Source organism: Mycteria americana, chromosome 4, assembly GCF_035582795.1.
Source record: "Mycteria americana isolate JAX WOST 10 ecotype Jacksonville Zoo and Gardens chromosome 4, USCA_MyAme_1.0, whole genome shotgun sequence".
In the NCBI taxonomy this organism is placed as follows: domain Eukaryota; kingdom Metazoa; phylum Chordata; class Aves; order Ciconiiformes; family Ciconiidae; genus Mycteria; species Mycteria americana.
Window position 1 is genome coordinate 59122767 of NC_134368.1, and position 21359 is coordinate 59144125.

Here is a 21359-nt window from a genome sequence, read left to right on the forward strand (position 1 = left end):
GCGCACTACCCTGCTAGAAAACACCAGAGGTTATACGACCTACTCATGCTTTTTAAACATAATGGATGTCAATCTGGTGGAAGAGGCTCCTACCCAGAATGATACCCTTGATGAAATTGTTTTAAAATCAATTTGCAATGCAAAACTCATGTCAAAGAAGAAAAAAAGCAAAGAAAAACTATCATTAGAGACAAAAAAGATAACTCGCCACCATCAATCACTTGGTTTCCAGGTGTTGTTTCCTTTTCCTGTTGAAACAAAAATGTTGTGTCAGACACCGGACTCGACTCTGCTACACAAAACATTCAATAGCTAAACATGTCTTGCTATTGATCCAGTTCCAATTCATTGTACTGCTTCCCTCCAGGTTATTCTAAAATGGCTAAAGAAGCACATTGTTGTCTGTGGCCAAACGCTGCCATGCTGGACAAAGCCAATACAGCTAAAGATATGATCGACCAAGATCCTCAGATGAGCATTTCCAGTTCCACCTCTTTCATTCAGTCTTCACATGGAGCACCCTCAGATCATTCTTGCAATCTTTCTTGTAAAAAAAGCTGTTTCTCAGTACTGCACTGTTGACAGAATGACAGAGCCTAAGAAATCTTTATAATGATCTGAACATTTTCACCTAATGAATTCTGTGCAGCAACACAGAAGATTGGTGGCGCCATGTTTTGTTCTTTTTCTGCCATATTATATAACACAGAAGACCAACAAGCCAGAAATAATAAGAAAATAGAATTATAGGTCTTTTGTATGCTATAGGACCCTAGTTCACTGCCCTATCTATGGCCACAGAAACAAAAGAAAGATTTTTATTTTTTTTTTTTTTACCCTGACATACGTTTTGCATATAATAGAAATTCCTTGTAGAAATATGTTGGTAGAATAATGCCTGCAGTCTTGGTTAAACATCAGCTGTTCAAAACCAAATGCAGATCAGCACCCAATATTGTACAAACTACCAAGCTTTTTACATTGTTTTACATTTCCTTTACAGTTTTCTATCATTATTTGTCCCAACACCTGCAATCCTTAATTATCCCCTTTTTCACAAACATCTCAACAGAATATTCTGAGGAAAAGATATACTGAGCTACACAGCTGGAGATCCAGGTTCATAGAGTGGATGCAATTTAAATTTTTGGTCACAAATGTGACTGAAACCTGAATTGGAGAGGAGAATATATATATTAGTAACAAGCAAGTTCATCAAGAAGTAAATTTAGCTCAGTATTATCTGTACTGACAACTGCATCAATGCCTTTCAAGATATGGGAAGCTTTTCCAATGGAAAAACTCATGCCTAAAGAGATAAATCCGGCTCCACACTGTGATTTATCAGAACAATTGAAATTTGAATTCTCACGAGTGGAGACCAGAATAAGAAAGCTCACTGGCATGTATAGTTGTGAATACTACCTGACCTATGAGGGTTTTTTTCATCAGCCAGGAGGATAGTACATACAACTGAAACAGACTCTTTGAAACGGTTGTACAATTTCTATCCCTGGAGGTTTTAAAGAACTGGCTGAATCTGTGACAAATGTTTTAGGTATAGCTAACCTTGGTTTTGGATACAGGAATAAATGAATTACAGCTCAAGATGTTTTCTAGCCCTACTTTCTATGATGCTGTGATAGAGCAAACATTTCAATGTAAATACTCTGAGCATGGATTTCATCATGGGCAGGACAGCCTGACAAGCAATACAGTCTAAAGCATGCCAATTCTACAGTAACATTAACGTATAAGTAATATTTATTTTATTGGCAGTGACAGAACTACAGAAAGACCAACAATAAAAACTGAGCCCCTCACTTTGTCCATCAGTATCGTGACCCAGCTCGTACTCCAAGGACCCTCATGGCACAGCCAGACTAGGATCTTGCCTGAACTTGATATTTCTTTGTCACCACCACATCGCGTTTTCCCCAAACACATCATCCTTCAATACCTGCAAGACTACTAGAAAGAAGTGGTTCTGCTATTATCACCAGTCAAGCCTTGCCTTACTATCACAGTAAGCCTCTTCTGTGCAGAGGCTGGCACCCAAGGAGCAATTCTGCCCCCCTGAAGAGCTCTAGCTGGAGTCCTTAGGCATCTGGAGCCCATTCACAGGAGCATTCCCAGAATCTGACGAGACTAGAAAACCCACAATGCTTTCAACAAGTCTCCCTGGAGTAATTATAAACAACCCAGCCATGCACAAGATAAACAATCCCCAGTTCAATTGCTGAACAATTACTGTTGCAATAACCAAACAGAAGAACAGAGGTTTGTGAACAATAATATTTGAGTCCCAGGAGATGAAGAGGAGGAAAACATCAGATAAGTGTGTTAGACTCATTCCCTACACTCAGGGAAGCACCCACATTTGTTCTTGGCTTTTCATTAATCATACGCTCTGACGTATACTCATCCAAGCAGATTTTGTTCTGAAGGTAATATAACATTTATTAATGGAAAAGCAGAGACATTCTTAGTAAGTGAGGTGTCACTTCTTCCTGAATCTTCAAGTGTCATATTTGCAGATAGAATGTTCTTTGAAAAAAGGAAATGGAGCAAAACAACAGCTGCAAGGACAATGAAAACTTTTGGAGTTAAGCCATTGCAATGTCTTTATTTTGCTAAAAATCTTTTGATGAATCATTACTAGTTTTAATTGCAGTAACACTGATAAAAATGATGTACTTTGAACAGCAAAGTGGATCTACAGTCTTTCATCAGGGATCAGATGTTTTAAAATACACTTAAGGTGTATCCTGTATGCAAGCTGTTTGCTGTAGATTAATAAAAGCATTTGAGGACTAAAGGTAGGCAAGCATCACAGTGCTAAGAGATTGTTTCCAAAAAATTGAGATATTGCCATTTCCACACATTTGGGGTGGTATTCAATCAAACTGGAACATCAGTTAATCCAACATAATAACATGAATTAGCCAAAGGAATAAAACAAATAATTAGAGGTAGTTATGGATCTAGTCACTTGAGTAATCTAGGTCATTTGACCCAGGGAGCCTTAGAACAAGAAAATTATGAACAGATTAGTTTTTTCAACTAAAAGGACGGTAAACCTGGTCATCTGTACTGCAGATTAAAATAGTTTCTTAAAAATGCAAACGGATTCTTCTTATTTCATGAAATGATGCAATACTAATTTTGTTTTAAACAAAGGATAAGTGATTTAACCAAATTATAGAAGACAAGATTCTGATAAGATCTTGTTATAAAACCTCATGTGGGCACTGTTTTGATTTCATTTTCCATGCCATTTTATGTTGCATGTGGGTATTCACAGATATAAATTTTCATCTACAAAAATATTCTTAGTTACCTTTTCTACCTATGGGATTTGTTTGTAGGCTCATATAACTGCCCAAAGCTATCCAACCAAAAAAAGGTCATGTCATTAATTTTAAAATTCAAATCAAGCAAATTGCACTCTGATCACAGAAAATCTACAAGGAGAAACAAGAGCTAAATATGACAGTGGGAAAGACATGCTTAGCTCTAGCTTTTAGAGATGTGAAACATATGAATTGATCACTTATCTTTCCAAAACTTCTCACAGAACACCAGTAGACTCTTGAATTACCTGAAGCACTACTTCCACGATTTTCACTTGGGCTCCGTACAGAGTATAATACCACATATGCAGTTTCATGTATGCAGCCATGGAACAAAAATGTCATCCCAAAACTGTCTGCACTCATGTTTGAAAGTTCTGAAGTAGGCAGCTACAATAAGAACAAAATGAAAAAGGCAACAAGTTGTCTTTTTTTACAAATTCAAGATCCCTCCCATTGAGTGTTCAGTCTCTTTTTTCTGCTACAGCTTCAGTTCCAGCAGAGAGAGGGGAATCGGAAGGAGGAGGACAGACCACCACCCTGAAAGCTGCAATGAGATGAAAGATGAAAGGCATGTGCAATTGGAAAGGGGGAAGGGAGCAGAGCAGCTCCCGAGTCAACGGCTACAGCAGCAGAAGTTTCCAGTCTTGATTTTCACCTCACAGACATAGAATCTTCACTTCTTTCCTTAAGCCCATGTTTTAGACAATTGTATTCAAAGGGTACAAACTAACACTGCTATATTTTACACAAGAGGAAGCACTGCCTAGAAGAGAATCCAAGAAGCAGATAAGGTCTTCTCCTGACTCTGAAGCTGAATAGCCTTTGCACCACTGTGCTACAATCCTTTGACCTTCCTTCCCTTTGGATGAAGAAGTCTTAACGTGCCTCTATGACAGCCTACGAAGGCTGCAGGTATTAATTTGGTATTTGGCATTTAAAATTTATTGTGCATAACTTTCAGAGTTCATTTTTAAAGCATTCCATATTGCCATATTGCCTCCTGCATTATTATCAGAGCTACCATAGAATACTACAGGAGCCAAGCTATACCAAGAGAGAGCGCTTCTGGAAATATCTACCCTAGGGTACCACATGTAACACTGCTATCAGTTCACAGGGCTACACCATTGTAGAAGAGAGAGGCCCATTATTCTACACACTGCAGGTTCATTTTTCAAGTTAGTTATGGATTACACGAATCTGCAGCTTTACCTAAGTGTAGGGTACCCAAGTGCCCATGTCATCTGTGCTGTCACTTTCTCCTACAGGGAGAAAGAGAAGACAGCCAAGGAGTGAGACTGCTATGGTTCTGAGCTACCACCCTTGGAACTGCTTTGGTCCCCTTCCCTGCTCTCTTAGTCTCTTATGACCTCTCTTCACCCTCTTAATCAGGTTAAGTATCAGAAATAGCACCTCATTATCTCTAGGCGCACTTGGGAGGATAAACACTCTAAAGACTGCATGTTAATTAATTAAGCATTGGGAGCCAAAAAGTTCCAGGCTGGCTGCTTTGCATTTCATAACAGTGGGCTAAATTTTGTAAGGGTTATGTCTTACCCTAAGCAGGTTGTTTCAAATAACTATGCCCTACAACAAGCAGTAGAGAGGATGTCTCTGTTTTTGTTCCTAACCGCACTTGTGTGTTGTGGAGAAGAATGGCTTGGAAATGTTTTCTTAGTAATACTTTCAATTTGATCTGCTATTGTTAATTGAAGGACACACTATTTCATTATGTTTCTCTGCCTGGCAGCCCGCATAGCAATTGCACACAGTAGCTAGAGACAAGTGGACTAGCAGTTCTGGAATTGTGAACAGGAAAGATGAACAATTTGAAAATTAATCTGCTCTTCTTGTGGGAACAAACAACTGAAGTATTTATAAAAAGAGCAGTTTTACACCAATTCCATTTTGCTGCACACCGAATAATGTCAACCTATTATGAAAAGTTTTGTACTATTCAAATAGTAAATGAGCTCCAGCTCCTTCCTGGAGTTCATTATTCTATAAACTTGACTTTCATGGGGGTCCAAAGGAAAATAAAAGGATTTTTGAGGAAGAGATGCCAATTTCAGCTGGAGATTAGCGTGCTTTGTTCCACTGTTCCTATTGTACATGACACTGGAGAACTCCTAGATCAATCCCAAAATGTGGTTTGTTAGTGAGGTTGGACTGCTTACAGTATGTAGCATGAGAGTCATGCCTGTGAGAGGAAAAAGAAAAATATAACCCACGGAATGTGGACGCAGAAACTGTTTTTTCCTTACTATAAAAGTCAATCCTATTATTGCCATGACACCTACTTATTTTTCTTTTGTTTTCCTGAACCAAACCTTCAGAAAGATCATACTACTAATGTTTAACTGCAGGTGGCTTCTTTTTTTTTTAAATGGAAAAAAAGTTTTCTTGTAAATGCAGAAACTACTTCTCACTTCAGCATCCAGATCAGTAGATGGGTTAACACACATGCGAGGTGCTGAGCTCTTCAGAAAAGCCAAGTCAGATAGCCAGAACAAAAGTCCTTTGTAGAGGCTACATTAGTGTGTTATTGTTGGTGCATGCCATGGGTTAGGCTCACTTTTCCCAATAACGTTAAAGTGGATATTGAACAAGTGTTCCTAGCTCAAGCGTTGCAGCTAATGTTCTGAAAATTAACGCTGGCAGTTTTAACAATTGAATACATTCGATTTTAGTGAACTCTCATGAATTAGATTTGCAAAGCAATTACATGTATAAATAACTACATATTCACTGCGAGAATGATGGCAAGCAATACTGACAGTGGGGCCAAGCTTCTTTCCATGACAAATAAGAAAGGAACTTTGTTCAACTATACATCTGAAAGCATGGTGAAGAAGAAAAGACTGATAGTATAAAAAAAAAATGCAGAAAATAAAACTGCTTCTTATTGTTTTAAGCATCCTATTTGAGACATGAAATAATATGTCTTTTTTTCAGTGTTTAAACCTTGATAGAATAAAAATAAAAGACCAGCAATATAAAAGAAAGTGCTCAAAATAGGAGGCATAAGGCGTAGGGTGTGCTGGATAAAGGCAATCAACTCTTTCTCTCTATAAGGTTCCATAATTTGACCCCTATTATAGCTTTCTGAAAGGCAGAAACTTAATCTTTGATGATTTTTTTTTTCTTCAGCACTTTCAAGAAAGTTCTATCTATATGCATGTGAAACTATAACTTCAGGTACTTGAAAGAAAACCAGTACATGGCCTAAGGGAAAGGATGTTAAAGTATTTGAAACAGTCGCTTTTGGGGAACAAATAACTTCTTTTAGATGCAGAGCACGAAATTTTTTGGGGGGTGCTCTTCTGTATCAGACCCAAGAAGTTTTCTTTCAACCAGTTTAATTGACTGATCGGTTTACCAAACCGGATCATGTTCACATGCAGCCATCACAAGTGGGCATTACTAACAGCATCATCTTAGGCCACCGATTCATGCAAATGAATGCACGTGTTCCTGACCCATCTTGGGAACCCCATCAGCATACCCACACAAGCTCAGAACTGCCCAAGTTAACCGGGACACCCTGGGAGGCAGGCTGCGCTAGCCTGGACAGCAGGACGCAGTGTGCATGCAGACACAGCATTTCCAATATAACGCTACTTTATTCAGACCCAATTCAGGCATCTCTGCATAAGTCACATCCCTTGTGCAAAACAGGCTGTCTGTGCCTGAGCATTATGCAGGTTTGATGTAACCTGGAACTCCTAAAAATCTACAAATTAAGTGATAAAATAAATCACAACAACAACATTTTATTTAATTGTTGATTTTGTAAACATATTATAAAAATTCCAGAGCAGGTTGGAACTCGGGTCAACGTATCCCCAATTGTGCAAGATTTCTTCCATACGCATTCTATTTTTTAAAACAATTATTTAAAAAAAGGAAAACCTCAAATGACAGGGTTTAATCAGGAGAAACTATTCCACAGTATAATATATCTCACCATTAGGATGGGGTTTTTTTCCTCCAGATGTTTTGGCTAGAATTTTTCAATTCCACTATTCCCAGTCATGGTCCCCTTTTTTCCAAGACCGAGTTCTTCGCCCTCTCTGGTATTTCCATGTAACAAATACAAAGCCATCATGGTCTGTCTCAGAAATTGTTTGGCCAAACTTCCCATGTTTAGTTGCTTTTATCTTTCCTTATTAGTATGCTCCTCCACCCCCTTGAGCATGTTTAATTCTTCATGGGCTGTGTTTGAGAGTAGAGATTTAAAAAATGCAAGGAAGAAAGATGTTCTAAGATAACATCAGATTTTTTTCCAGCTAACTCCATAATTAGAACTCGTTCAAAACTGTTCTAGAAGAATATTTTCATAGGTAGGACATCATTTGTTATGAGGAGCAACAAACAACATCAAACAAAGCAATCTGTTTGAAGCACTTAATCCTAACTACTTCAGATTTCCACATGGTTGACACATAGGAAACCGATGACACATGTGCTGGCACTAAGGGACTGTGTGATGGAGAGAGCTGAAGGAGAGGGTCAGCGCCACAGGGGTGAGAGCTAGTATCTTAAAGGTGGATTACATAGCAACAGACATTCATGAGATACAGGAAGAGCGAACATCTGGAAGGCAGATCAAATTATTTGGGCAGGGGATGACAACAAAAGGACTGAATCTCAAGGATGATCCCAGTCTTCAGTGTTGTAAGGATTAATACAATATTAAGAGTTCATAACATAGAAACTTCAAAACAACATGCCAATACTGTGCTGTGACAGATGTGTTTGTGTGTCCAGAGAAGGGCAACGAAGCTGGTGAAGGGCCCAGAGCAGAAGTCTTATGAGGAGCGGCTGAGGGAACTGGGGTGGTTTAGCCTGGAGAAAAGGAGGCTGAGGGGAGACCTTATCGCTCTCTACAACTACCTGACAGGAGGTTGTAGAGAGGTGGGGGTCGGTCTTTTCTCCCAGGTAACAAGTGATAGGACGAGAGGAAATGGCCTCAAGTTGTGCCAGGGCAGGTTTAGACTGGATGTTAGGAAATTTTTCTTCACTGAAAGGGTTATCAAGCATTGGAACAGGCTGCCCAGGGAAGTGGTTGAGTTGCCATCCGTGGAGGTATTCAGAAGATGTTTGGATGAGGTGCTTATGGACATGGTGTAGGGGTGGTCTTGGTAGTGTTAGGTTTACAGTTGGAGTTGATGATCTTAAAGGTCTTTTCCAACCTATACGATTCTGTGTTTTAGATGTACCTGAAGCAGCCAGCTCTATCCTAGCCAGGGTAGCAAAGCACAATAATACAGCACACTGACAAAACCCCAGTATATATTCAGTAGTTAAAGTCTACTGTGCTGCAGACCTACTACTGTGCATGTATAAACCAGTTTTAATTGGACAGTTTAGACATGCCATGAGCTGTAATCATTCCTCTGATCACAGCAGAGCATACCCAACTCTAGCTGAAGATGTAGATATTTTTTGGTTTTTCCTTCTAGAGTTTGAAAGTTGTATGCACCTATACAGAATTATATAAACTCATATATACACGAACACGCATGTGCGTATATTTATATATGGATTTAGGGTTCAGATTTGTGACTCTGATCCATGGAGTTTCAGATCCAAATCTGGATCCAGATGCTTCATTTGGGGAAGTGGGTGCAGGGAACAGAAGGATTCAGAGTTCTAATGTGCAGCAATATGGATAGAGGTTCTGAAACTAACACGAACTTTGTGCAAACAAAGAACAGAGATATGTTTACATTAAAACTAAGGAATAGTAATTTTTAGCTTTTTAACAAAGGAGAAGAAGTTCTTCAGGTGCCATGTGTGTTCTTGTAATAGCCATCCATTTAGACTCAGATCTGGCTCACCTGTGAAAAGCTGCTGTTTCAATCAACTCCCAGTAAAACCACAACACACCCTTTGTGTGCTGGCGGGCACAAGAAACATTCCCATATTCCAGCTCATTTCCTTGAACACAAGGATTTCTGCTTCCTACACCTGAACTGAGCATCTCTTAGAAATGCTAAGACTACCAGGGAGAAAATGGCACTTTATGTACTTCTCACATAGTAATACATTTGGCCAACACGATACAGGACTGTTCTGCAAGAGGGCAGAATTTATCTCCCGAGTAATGGGCCACATGATGCTGTTAACCCAGGGCAGAGCGAATGCCTGCAAAACATGAAGTCTCAGCATAAAGTATACTGCATGGTGATTCTTATTCCTTTTCCCAACCTGAAATCTACATTAAAAGGAGTAATCAATCAGAGACAAGAGGACTGTGACTAGCAATATACAATGTAGTACATTTTTAAAAAGCACGTTCTTTTGAATACTTTCCATCTAAAGTTTCCCCTCTCTGGGCACCAACCTCAGAGGTTCAGCACTATGAAGAGGATTATTTATGCTGAAGCTGAAGTCCATAAAGATAAGTGAACTTGAAGTCTTTATAAATAATTTTTGAATGGCAAGTTCCTGAATTCAATCCACTGATATACTAACACATTACAGATACAGTCTCAAACACATTAAATGTCATTTCTTTCTCACCTGGAATAAATTTTAAGAATTAGTACAGTGCATTAATTCAGTATTTTAGCCAATTTATTAATTGGCTAAAGCAGGAACCAGTGTTACAAAAAAGGGGGAGAAATCATTTCAATAGATATAGTATATGATCCGCAGTCCTATAAAGCAGTAAAAAATTTTTCTACATCTGTGCAGTGCCAAAATTAGGACCATCAGCAGGAGAAACACATGGGATATAAATTAGGAATAGTCTTACAGAGGAACTAATCGGATACATGAAACAGGTGAGATTTGCAAGGATCAGAACATAGACAATATGCTTATTTACCAAGAACTAGAAAAACACTTTAGAAGGAAATACGCTAATAAATACACGACCATGGGGATGCTCTGCCTTACGACATCTGGCTGTGTTCTTAAGAGCTGAGATACAGTCCTCTAAATCCATCACAATACTTGATTGCAACTACTGGCAGGAGTAAAGGGATTCAGAACATGACCTGGAGTTGAAAAATATCCCTATAAATCTACAGAATGCTTTTATCACCTTTTCACATATTGGGGTGGTATACAGGACTGCAGTGTTATGGGTACATTTAAAAAACCTTTTCAGTGTCACTCAGAGGTCCTTCTGACTGGCCCTAAGGTCTTTTACCAGTTCTTTGCTGAAGAGCTGTACACAAACCGGCCTTGAAAATCAACTTGCACCTCCCTTTCTATTGTTGGAGCAATTTGTTTAAAAAAAAAAAAAAAATCACAATGTTAAAAAACCTAAAGGCCATCCCTATTTTACAACTATGCAACTTCCCACTCCTCCCCAAGACCCCCCCCAGTGCTTGGTGGCATATACAATTACAAGTAAAATTAGACAAGTGCAGTGGAGGATTCATAAAACAAACATAGCATGTCTTGTGTAGCAGTATGAAGCCATTCAGTAAAAGCAGACCTATCAACAACAAAATGCGGCTTTTTGACAAAGAAAGACAGATTTTTCTCATTTCTGACCTGTTAGCTTTACCTGCCAAAAGATAAGGCGTTGTAAAGCACCAAAAGAACTAATGGACATTGCTGATCAAGAGAGTGACAAAAGGAAAGGGCAGGTAGAAGCTTCCAGGTCACGAGCATACACAAAATTGCAAGTGGAAAAACTAGAGAATCGCAAATCTTTTCTCAAAACTGAGCTGAAGCTGTGATTAGCACAGCATCACAGCTACACATTAAAGACTCCTTAATATAATTGTTTCTGTATTAATGAGATCCAGCCCAATCTCAGGCAAAAGTTTTTTTTTCTTAATGCAACTTTGATTCAAAGCAATTGGGAAAAACACTGTGGTTTCTAGAGCTATTTAGTCTAACCAAATGCGGGCAGATCCTGCTGATAAAGGAATGATTTAACTGAAATGAATTTCTATAATAAAAAATAAACTAGGCTAGAGAGCTCCAGACCAGTCTGAATGAAAGAAAACTTTAAAAACATCAATTATTTGTTGCAGCACAGTTAAATATTAATGCATCCTCTTTAAACTCCTTCCAGTCAATCACAAAAAATGACAAAACACGGGGCTAGAAGGGAAATAAAATGTAATGTCTGGCTAACTTCCCCTCTGTGTTATATCCAAACACTGGAAAGGCCCAAATAATTTACACAGACGCAAGAGGACAGAAGCTGAACTTCAGAAATATATAGCAAAGCCCACGTTTAGGCCAGACTTGAGGCCCTGCTACAGGAGCCCCTTCTTGTGCTGTCCTGCTGCAGCAAGTCTTAAGGACAGCTTCTCAGTTCAGTTCCATGGAACAAAGAGAGACAGCCACCTTCCACCACCCCACGGGAATCACAGGGGAAGTAAACCAAGTCAAACGTAAAAACCAACAGACCTGTCCCAGCATGCACATGAAGCTTCTCCTCACGGCGCAGCCTCCCACACAGCACTGCTGGCTGCAGTGGCTTGCAGCTGAAAGCCATGAAAGGAGATGGGGAACACCTGGTCCCCCCTCCCCAGCTGAAACCTATCCAGCCTTACCCAAAAGGGGCCCCGCAGGGCGTTGGTTGCTGTCCTGTACACACTTTAGGTGCTCTTTGTGTGTTTGGACTAGGGCATTTTCCCCCTTTCCCTGTCTTCCTAACCCAAACCTGCAAGTCCTGGGTGTCGGTCATTCCCAACAGTGTCCGAAGATTGAGCAGAAAGGTTAAGCAGGTCAGTGCAGCAGGGTAATCTCTCCAGTATTACCTACCGGGGGGTATCACACCATTCCTACACTCCGGAAACCTCGACAGCTTCTCAGAGCTGTTTGTTTGTAATCTGGTCAGCCTACTTCAGCTTGCTGGTTACATCACATTTGCAGGAGAAAATATCTTCAAAGCATTCCTTACCCTGTGAGCTATTTGGCAAAAGGAGAACGATGACAACTCTTCCTCTTCTGGCTACTCCGAGAAACCCTGTGTTTCCTTTGCTCTTTAGATGTTCTGACCAAAAAAAAAAAAATTATATTTGAATTGCTCCAAACCTCTCTTCTTTAACCTGCAAAATCAGGGTAAAATCTAAAGTCTATGAAGACATTTACAAGGCATTTTCAAATACATGTTTTAACATATATAAGATAACATCTTCTAAATACACGTATTGTACAGATTACCCTATACTTTCCTAGTTTTCATGTGCTGGATCGTGTGTCCCAGCAATGTTCCCAGTAACTGCCAATACCCCAGAAATCCTCCCACAGATGCAGCAGCCAGCTTGTCCTTCCACAGTCAAGTCATAGGAAAGAAGGCAGCCGTGCCATGAACTGTTTATTACCGCAGCCATCTCTTGCTTTCAGCAAATTCCTGGTTTTTCTGTATGTACCTCTGAGAGGCATGTGTAGACAGAAGGACCTCAAGCCAACTCAGAGGCCATCCCTTTTCCTTATTCAAGATGAACACTTCAATTGCGGTCTTCCATTTGTCTTTGGCCACTGGGACAAGCTTCAATTTTCTCCTACAAAGCATACAGCGTTGTGCCTGCACCGAATAGCCAGGGATGCCCCTGGGCTGGAAACTAGAGTACAACGTAACAGGATTTGTATTGCACTTTGCCTCCATCTGCTGCCTTCAGCAGTATTGTCCTCACGTAAACCGCTGCCTACCTCGTCATTTACTGCCTCACAAAATCAAAGGGGAAAACTTCTCCCTGACATATGTCTCTGACTACCTGCCATTGTAGTAGCACCTCCAGGACGCAACCAGGTGGTCTACAATAAAGGAAAAGATTATTAACAAGGGTGCAGAGATACAAAGCAATGCAACAAGAAAGGAAGAAATTAAAACTAAAGGTGCTTGAAAGAGGTCAAGTTTTCCTCCTTGTGCAGTAATAATCCTTAGATTAGACCATTGAAACATCACCTGCAGTGCAGTGGAAAAACTATTTTCTGTTTTCACAGACTAAAGTTTTTTGTGACAGCCTACATACTCAGTTTTCTACGGCCATTTGCAAGCAATAAACATCCCCTTATCCTGAAGGCTCTTTTGACATAAGAATTTCATTTACTGAGTCTCAGTTAACACCTAGCATGACTTTGCCTTCCAGATCACACTGAAATTGTAATTTCCTTCATTTGAAACACTGTAACAGTAAAACGGGGCACATTCTTCCTCAAATGCTGTTTCTGGAAAATGACAATTTTTTTCCCCAAACACACAAACGCGTGAGCAATACTCTCATATTAAACACTGAGGACAAGTTAGGTCCTTATAGGTATACAACTGCTCACTAAGAAAGGACTCATTATCTTCCTTCTATGTTTCCAATGTCATCAGTCATCCTTAAAGATTTCCCCAAAACCATTTTGGTGCAGATGTTACCATTAATTATAAGTGTCCTCCTAGCCCAGTTTCCCAGGATGCAAAGTCATTTAACTACAGATCATTAATATTAACATAGGAGACCACATAGGTGCATAAAATTGGAGCTGACCTGAGCTGACTTTGGGCTTTCCATCTTTTTGGTGACATATCGCCTGAACCACACAAAGGTGTGTTTTATATTAGGAATAGGAGCTCCTGCTCTATTTTGAGAAGAAAAAATAAGTAGCCTTCACATAATGTTATGCTGTCTCAAAAAAAGACTCTTAACAGTGCATTTTGCAGGGTGATTTGTTCATTTATAAATTGATGTTGCAGCCAATTGTAATTTTTTTGCCTGAAATCTTTATTGTGTTGATTATTATGAAAAAAATTCCGTTGGGGATTTTGGCTTTTTTTGACTAATTTAATCTGAATTAAGCTATTTATTTTACACTCTTCGCAAGTATCATAGCAAATGTAAAACTTCCTCAGCTACAGATGCCTACGCTTTTCCAACACATAGAATCAGTCTTACAGTACAGTCCATGTAACACACAGACAACATAATCATTTTTTTTCATTCCTTCAATGTCCAAAGTTTACACCTCGTATAGTAAGGCAGCTATATTATTCTTTCTTTCCATAATCTGCACACATCTCTGTAAATAAACACATGCATTCATATCAGATGCAACAAAACAAATATACATACCTCCATTTATGTCCAGTTTACCGTATTTATTAGTCACAATTGACACATAGTCACCATAATCCTTAAATCTAGTAAATGCTTTGAACAAGATAAACTTAGTTCCTGGTCTACCTGCCCCAAGTCTTCAGATCAGTTTTTCTTTCCTGTAATTACACTGTCATTTTCAACAGATGTTTTTCCTGTCCTGCTCTACAGAAGACCCTAACAAACAACAGTGAAAACTGAGTATGGATTAAAAATTTCCCTTTTATGATACAACTATCCACAAAACTATTCCATAATTTGTGAACTGTGCCATCATACATGTTTTTAAGAGTATCTAACCCTGAACAATGTTAGAGTAGAAACGAGCAGAAATTTGCTAGTTTCTGGAACAGCAGGGAAAGGAAGGTACAGCCTTAACTCTGCTCCCTGAAAAGCACAGGTATGAATCATTCCGCACCAAAGAAAAGGCGGTGTGGTTTAACTCCAGCCAGCACCACACAGCCACTCACTCACTCCTCGGTGGGATGGGGGAAAGAATCGGAGGGGAAAAAGTGAGAAAACTCGTGGGCTGAGATAAAAACAGTTCAATAGGTAAAGCAAAAGCCGTGTGTTCAGGCATCTCCAGGAAAGCAGGGCTCCACCATGGGTAATGGCTACTTGGGAAGGCAAACGCCATCACTCCGAATGTCCCCCCTTCCTTCTTCTTCCCCAGCTTTATGTGCTGAGCATGACGCTGTATGGTGTGGAACAGCCCTTTGGTCAGTGGGGATCAGCTGTCCCAGCCGTGTCCCCTCCCAGCTTCTTGTGCACCCCCAGCCTCCTCGCTGGTGGGGTGGGGTGAGGAGCAGAAAAGGCCTTGGCTCTGGGTGAGCCCTGCTCAGCAATAATGAAAACATCCCTGTGTTATCAACACTGTTTCCAGCACAAATCCAAAACACAGCCCCATACTAGCTACTGTGAAGAAAATTAACTCTATGCCAGCCAAAACCAGCACAAAAGGGAGGAAACTCCTTGACATTCTAGACACAGGACTTATTATGAAATAGATTTAATCACTAGAGGTTAACCATAAAACCATAGGGGTTAAAAAACAACAGCGTGATTTTCAAATTGACAGTATGAGATAGATGAGATATTAAAACAAAATCCATAGCTAAAGAAGTCTTAAGTTCTGTTGCTTGGGAGGGAGGTGTGTTGTTATAGAATGCAATACACAAGTTATGGAATATGGACATTTTTTGACAGTGAAACTGGAACAGACCCAATTAGTTAGCTGGGGTTTTTGTATACAAAAATTTAAAAGTATGGATATGCACCTCAAATGTCAGGAATACAATTTGAAAAAGAAAACAATATTGTTGATAGTTATAGCTAATCGCAATGCTAGTAGGAAATACTAGCATATCATTTTGCTTTAAAGCGAGTTATTCCTTCAAAAAATAAGGTGGAAACACATAGGATGCAACTTTGCAGTGATGTGATAAAAACCATAAACGTTTAGCTACTTCATTACTTGTTGCAACTTCTTGTACACAAGTCCATTTTCAAGGCAGGGGAGAAAAGCTATTAAGACAAAATGATTGTCATAGCTTAAAACTGCACTAAGATTATTTAAATGGACTGAAAATGCTGAAAATTATTGTAATGCACTATTTTAGGTCAGGTTTCCCCTTTCTGCACACATAAAATTTGTCTTTTGCCTAGCTTTGCCACCAAATAAGTTCTTTCCACAGGAACTCCTGGAGTGTTCAGTGGATCAAAGCTAGTCGTAAAGGTCTGTGTGCCTGCAAATCCAGTGTGTATATGTTTTACTTTAGGCACACGAGTTGTGACATGAAACTTACAAAAGGGACGATATACACAGCATTGAATATATTGATAGTAATGCATGTTCTTAAAGATTTCCACACAATAGTTTTATAATGGACATTAGATTGATAGGAAGGATGAAAAAATAGAAAGGTACCATAAGTGATTTAAATACATTGATGTACTGTTTGTACTCTAATCTCTTCTTGTATAGCCTTTCCTTACATTTAAGTAAGTTTGTGATACTGAACACAAAAAAGAATTTATGTTCATATATTTAAGTGCATTTGTTGCTAACTGTGCCTTAACTTAGACTTTATCTTTTTGATAAACAAAACAAAAATAAATTAACCTGTCGTTCCATTATTCTGAGCTAAAATGTTTTGCAGCAGGTTAAATACAGTAGAAATTGATCAAAAAGATAGCTTTTGCATGAAATAAGCTGTTTTATTCCTCTTGTAATAGTATATCTAACTATAAAAGCATCCAGATCCACAGGACATCTGAAATTAGGCAGAATTTAAAAAAGGAGCAAAATTTTGAATGAAATGGACTTTTTGCAGTCGTTTGAATCCCAAGCCTAAAACCTCTAACCCTGAAAACCACAAGGGAGTCAGCTGGTTTTTTCGACCTTAGAATTTAGAAAGCCTGTTCCCATCTGAAATACACAGATTTTACCTTCTATCATTATAGCTCCCTAATAAAAAAAACTTTGAGGGTTTTTTTTTCTTTTTCATTGTAGACTTACTAATGTAGTTGGAAAAAAATAATCGGAATTGTATAGTCTGACAATTCTCCTCCAGAAGACAATCAATGAAACATGGAAATTTTGGTTTACTCTGTAGCTACCATATACAGTGAATAAACTCTGTATGGCCTACAAAGTGAAGACGAAGAAAATGGGACAAGACAATAAGCATCCATTCTGCTTTTAAAAAAATATGCACCTGATCACTTTAGTGGAGAATTTTATTGGCTTATCTAAATGGAAATATCTTGATTCTTCTCTTACTTTACACCCCTTTTATAACCATTGTTCCATAGAGCTCAGCAGAATTACCTGCAATTCAGGTCTGGATCCAACCACTGCCAGAGGCTAGACTCCAGTCTGAAGAGCCCTGGCCTTTGGAGAGGCATCAATTTTCTCACTGTAAAACAGAAGCAAAACTGATTCTGCCTGGCTTGTCAAAGGAAGAACGTGGTAGCAATGAATATGAAGTAGGTCTGGCAACAGTGCAAATAATGAAACAGATGTACAGAAATCCCATCTTGCTTAAATTGATGAGTTGGTCACTCAGGACTCTCTGGAGTATAAGACTGTACCTTATTCCTTGGACTATAGTGCTGTTCAGCAGGAGCTTCTGATGTCAATGACAAAGCCAGAGGGACAACCAAAGTTGAAGAACAATTTCCAACATGACAGAGGAGCCTTAATTTCCTTATGTTATATGTTCTTCCACGTATAGATTTAATAATGCAACAGGAGCAGGACTGTCACCCACTTTTGATCATGATAAAGGATTGCTTTGGGGTCAACTCAGCTAAAGATTCAGTATTAGTTCCAGCAAAGCCAGAATCTTTCAAGGTCTTGAAGGTCAAAAGAAAACTAGTAGGAAGATGACACTTCAAAGGCTCCTACTAATGAGATTACCAATTATTTTACTCAACTTCTTTAAAAGTTCCATTAAAAGATGAAAAGTGCTGTCTCCCAGGTGACAAAGATTGCAGTAGGCCAGTCAGGACATTCCATTAAGAGGCATTAGACCAAGTCCTGTGTCTTTGTTTTAAGTTTGAGGCTTCTCAGAACCCAGATTTCTCCAGAAACCTCTACCTCACCTTCTGTCTCTCTAGACTCCCATCCATGGTGAGCACTCCACAGCCTTCTCCTTTTATGACCTTCAGTGAAGTTGTTGCTTCACTGTCCTAAGTTACACCCTGATATAAACATATATTTGGCTAGCTATTTCATAGCATAGGGGGTTTTTCATCTTCTTCTGAAGCACTGGATGTGGAATACTGCCAGAGACAAGACACTGGATCAGGCAAACCTGATTTCCTGAGGTGAACAGGGAATCCTCTTAGGTACATCGCTAGTCTCGCTTTCTGTTACTGTGATTTTTCAGGAAAAATACTAGGTGCGAGTCTTCCCAAACCTTTCATCATCTAAGTGTCTGATTATTATATTGCACCTAGATGAAAACACTTCATACTGAAATGTAACACACTAAGTCAAAAAAGCAAAAGGAGAATCATAATCAGAGAATGCTATGCCAGCCAGTCATGCACAGAAAGAGATGCAGAGCCTGTCAAAGTGGCACTCACACCCCCAAAGAAGTGGTGCTGTCTTTAATGGGAGGAATTTCAAAGCTGCCTCCTGAGTAAGTTAGAGACAATTACCTTGCTGAGACAGAACAGAGAGGAGACTGAATGTACATGATGTGTCCAAATGACTTTGAGAAAAAAGATTGGCTATGAAACCTCAAATATTTCACCAGGTTGCTTTCTGAGAAGCTCAAAAAGATGCACAAAATCAAGGCAAAGAGAATTGCTGACTACCTACATCAATCTGTTCAACTCAAAGAGACATTTTATAGGCTTTATTTTGGTACAAAATACCTGACATTTTCTTACATTCCTTAGCCTACATTTTTTATAAAATATTTACCTGTGTTGTCTCTTTCAAATATTCTGTTTGCATATTACTATATCATCATTTGAGTTAAAGATAATGGGATAATAACCATTTATTTTTCAACCAGTAGTATGGCAGGTGTGAAACTAGGTGAAGTAGGACCTATTAACAAGTGTTCAGCTCCCCTACACATCATCCTAGGCTGTCCAAAAACCAGTAGGCTGTAACAGAACAGTATGTGTACAGACTGATTGTAGAGTTGGTACCCCAAGAGTCATATGCAGAAAAAGAATTTTCTAGCGACCAGCAATGGCCAAGAAAGCCGATGGGCATATGGCAAAGATGTGACCACACGCACACGCGACCCTCCAGACTCAAAAGGAAATTTATAACAATTGAATTCTTGGGACCACGGAGATCACCAGGTCCGTTTTCTTCCCATCTTAGGCTGTGAAAGACTCTGTGGGAAAAGTTCTGCCTCACAGATCACTGAGGAATATAGCACCTACTCGGGTTCCTGTCACTACAAGAGCCTCAAATATTGTTCTTTTCTGCCTTGAGTTAATCTCCTGCTCAGTCTGAAATGCTTTATATGAAGCGGTTGGTCTTCAAAAAGGATATTTGGGTGAAGTATATCTCCTGTGATAAACCAGAGATATAGCAAAATATTCTAAAATTTCCTTCTGAGTTGGGACTTTCTGAAATCCAAGCTACCCAATATGAATCCATGAGGCTATATGGAGCACTAAGTCTCCTCACCTTCCACTTTCCAGGTTGCTGCCAAATTGTGATTCTGCCTTCATTCAGCCATAGCATGTACCCAGAATCTTTGTTGTTCTGAGATGGCAGAGATCCAGATAAATAGCTTGAGGTGCTATTGCAGCAGGTAGTAAGAAGAAAGGATCGTGGCTGCCAGTTACTTAGAAGTAAGAATGGACTAATCTGGGCATGCAGCCTGTGTGCCAGCACTTGCCCTGAATACATCCGATCTGAATGACCTAGGTCAATTTATGCTGAAATAACATACATAATATTACACAGTTAAAAAAGAAGCTGTCTTGATAAAACTCTGCTAGCTTAAAAAAAACCCACACAAACTAATGGACTTGCTTTCCCAGACTGTTTGACAATGGAACAATTTCTGTGGAACCGATTTCTTAGATAGGATGGATGCTTTCCATTTCCTCAAAAACCCTGATGGCTTAATGGTTTAAACTTTATTCATTCCCTTCTGGATTGGGCTGGTAACAGCCTAGTAATGTGAGGTCTATTAAGATTCTCAAAAAATCCTGGATTTTGCTTTGTTTGAACTCTTAATTATGAATTCATTTGGGCTGAATAATATCCATGATATGCTTGGAGATTTTGCTGTGGAAAATCCCTTTAATAAAGAACAACAACTGAGATCTTGAATTATGCAGAGGTTTTTTTGCAATCCCCAGAGTACAGAAAGCCTTGAATGCTTACCAAAGAGGGTGATGCATGTCTATTCCATCTCCTAAAAGCACTTCCTCCTTCAGATTTACAGTCACTAAGAACACAGAGCAATTTTGATCAAAAGAAGCAGCAGCAGCAGCTGAAGGGAAAAGTGTTCATTTCTGATTGCCTCATCTGGACTAGAAGGGGGTAATAGAATAACTTTATTACACCAGATGCAGTGAAGGGCTTTATTTCATTTAATCTGGAGAACAGAGGAATTTGTCACATAGAGAAGATGAAAATAATCTTGTTCTTCTCGCCACCACCCAGGCGTGATGGTTATTGGCTGAGTCCACAGAAGAAGCTGGCGTTTACGATGACTATTTACTAACTTTCTCCTGCATGACTGTCCTAAGAGGGCTGGTATTTTTCTATGCTCCAGAGACATTTTCTGTTGAAAAGTTATTTTTGTTTGGTATTTGCTGGAAAGCATTTGTTTTGGGAATGTGTGCTTCTGGGATTTGTGGTAGGCTCGAAGTTTCAACTGTACACCATAGCATACTATTTGTTCATTGGTACAGGCTTTATATTTAAGTTGGAATTCATTAACACTTATTCTTAGAACCTTCTGTATGCCGAAGCCATTCTTCACTGGTGATGTACACTGATAACAAACGATGGCCACAGATGTTTGGTTTTGGGGTTTTTTTACTCTGTATCCTTCACTGATAGTACGTATACCATGTCATTTATTTGTTCGAACTTAGTTTTGAGGGGTTGTATAGTCTGTAATTATATTTACACCATTAATTCAATATTATGGCTCTGGGTGAAGTCCTTTTTGAGCAGGAGCTTTGGGCAAAGTTAATAGATATGATTCATAAATGACTTATTTTTTTAACAAGTAGATTTTAAATGCTACTGTTTCTGACATGTTAATATATTACAACTTCTTAGGACAAGGGGTAATATCTATACAGAATGGAAAGCAGGGGAGAATCAAGCCCAGTATTTACCAATGAAGGAAGGCCAGGCAAAGGTATTAAGTGCATTTTCTAGAATATAGAAATGGAAAAGCAAAAGTTATTCATTCCTTTTCCTCTAAAAGGAGAATGATAA

General features: G+C 39.1%; 1 long non-coding RNA gene across 1 annotated transcript; it reads right to left on the reverse strand.

Moving 5' to 3' along the window:
- Positions 1-207: 207 nt before the first annotated feature.
- LOC142408711 (uncharacterized) lies at positions 208-20324 on the reverse strand. The gene is made up of 5 exons (XR_012775387.1): positions 20289-20324; positions 17250-17337; positions 13052-13091; positions 12235-12327; positions 208-248 (listed from the first exon to the last, which is right to left on the reverse strand). It is a non-coding gene; the product is annotated as an uncharacterized LOC142408711 (long non-coding RNA).
- Positions 20325-21359: the final 1035 nt, after the last annotated feature.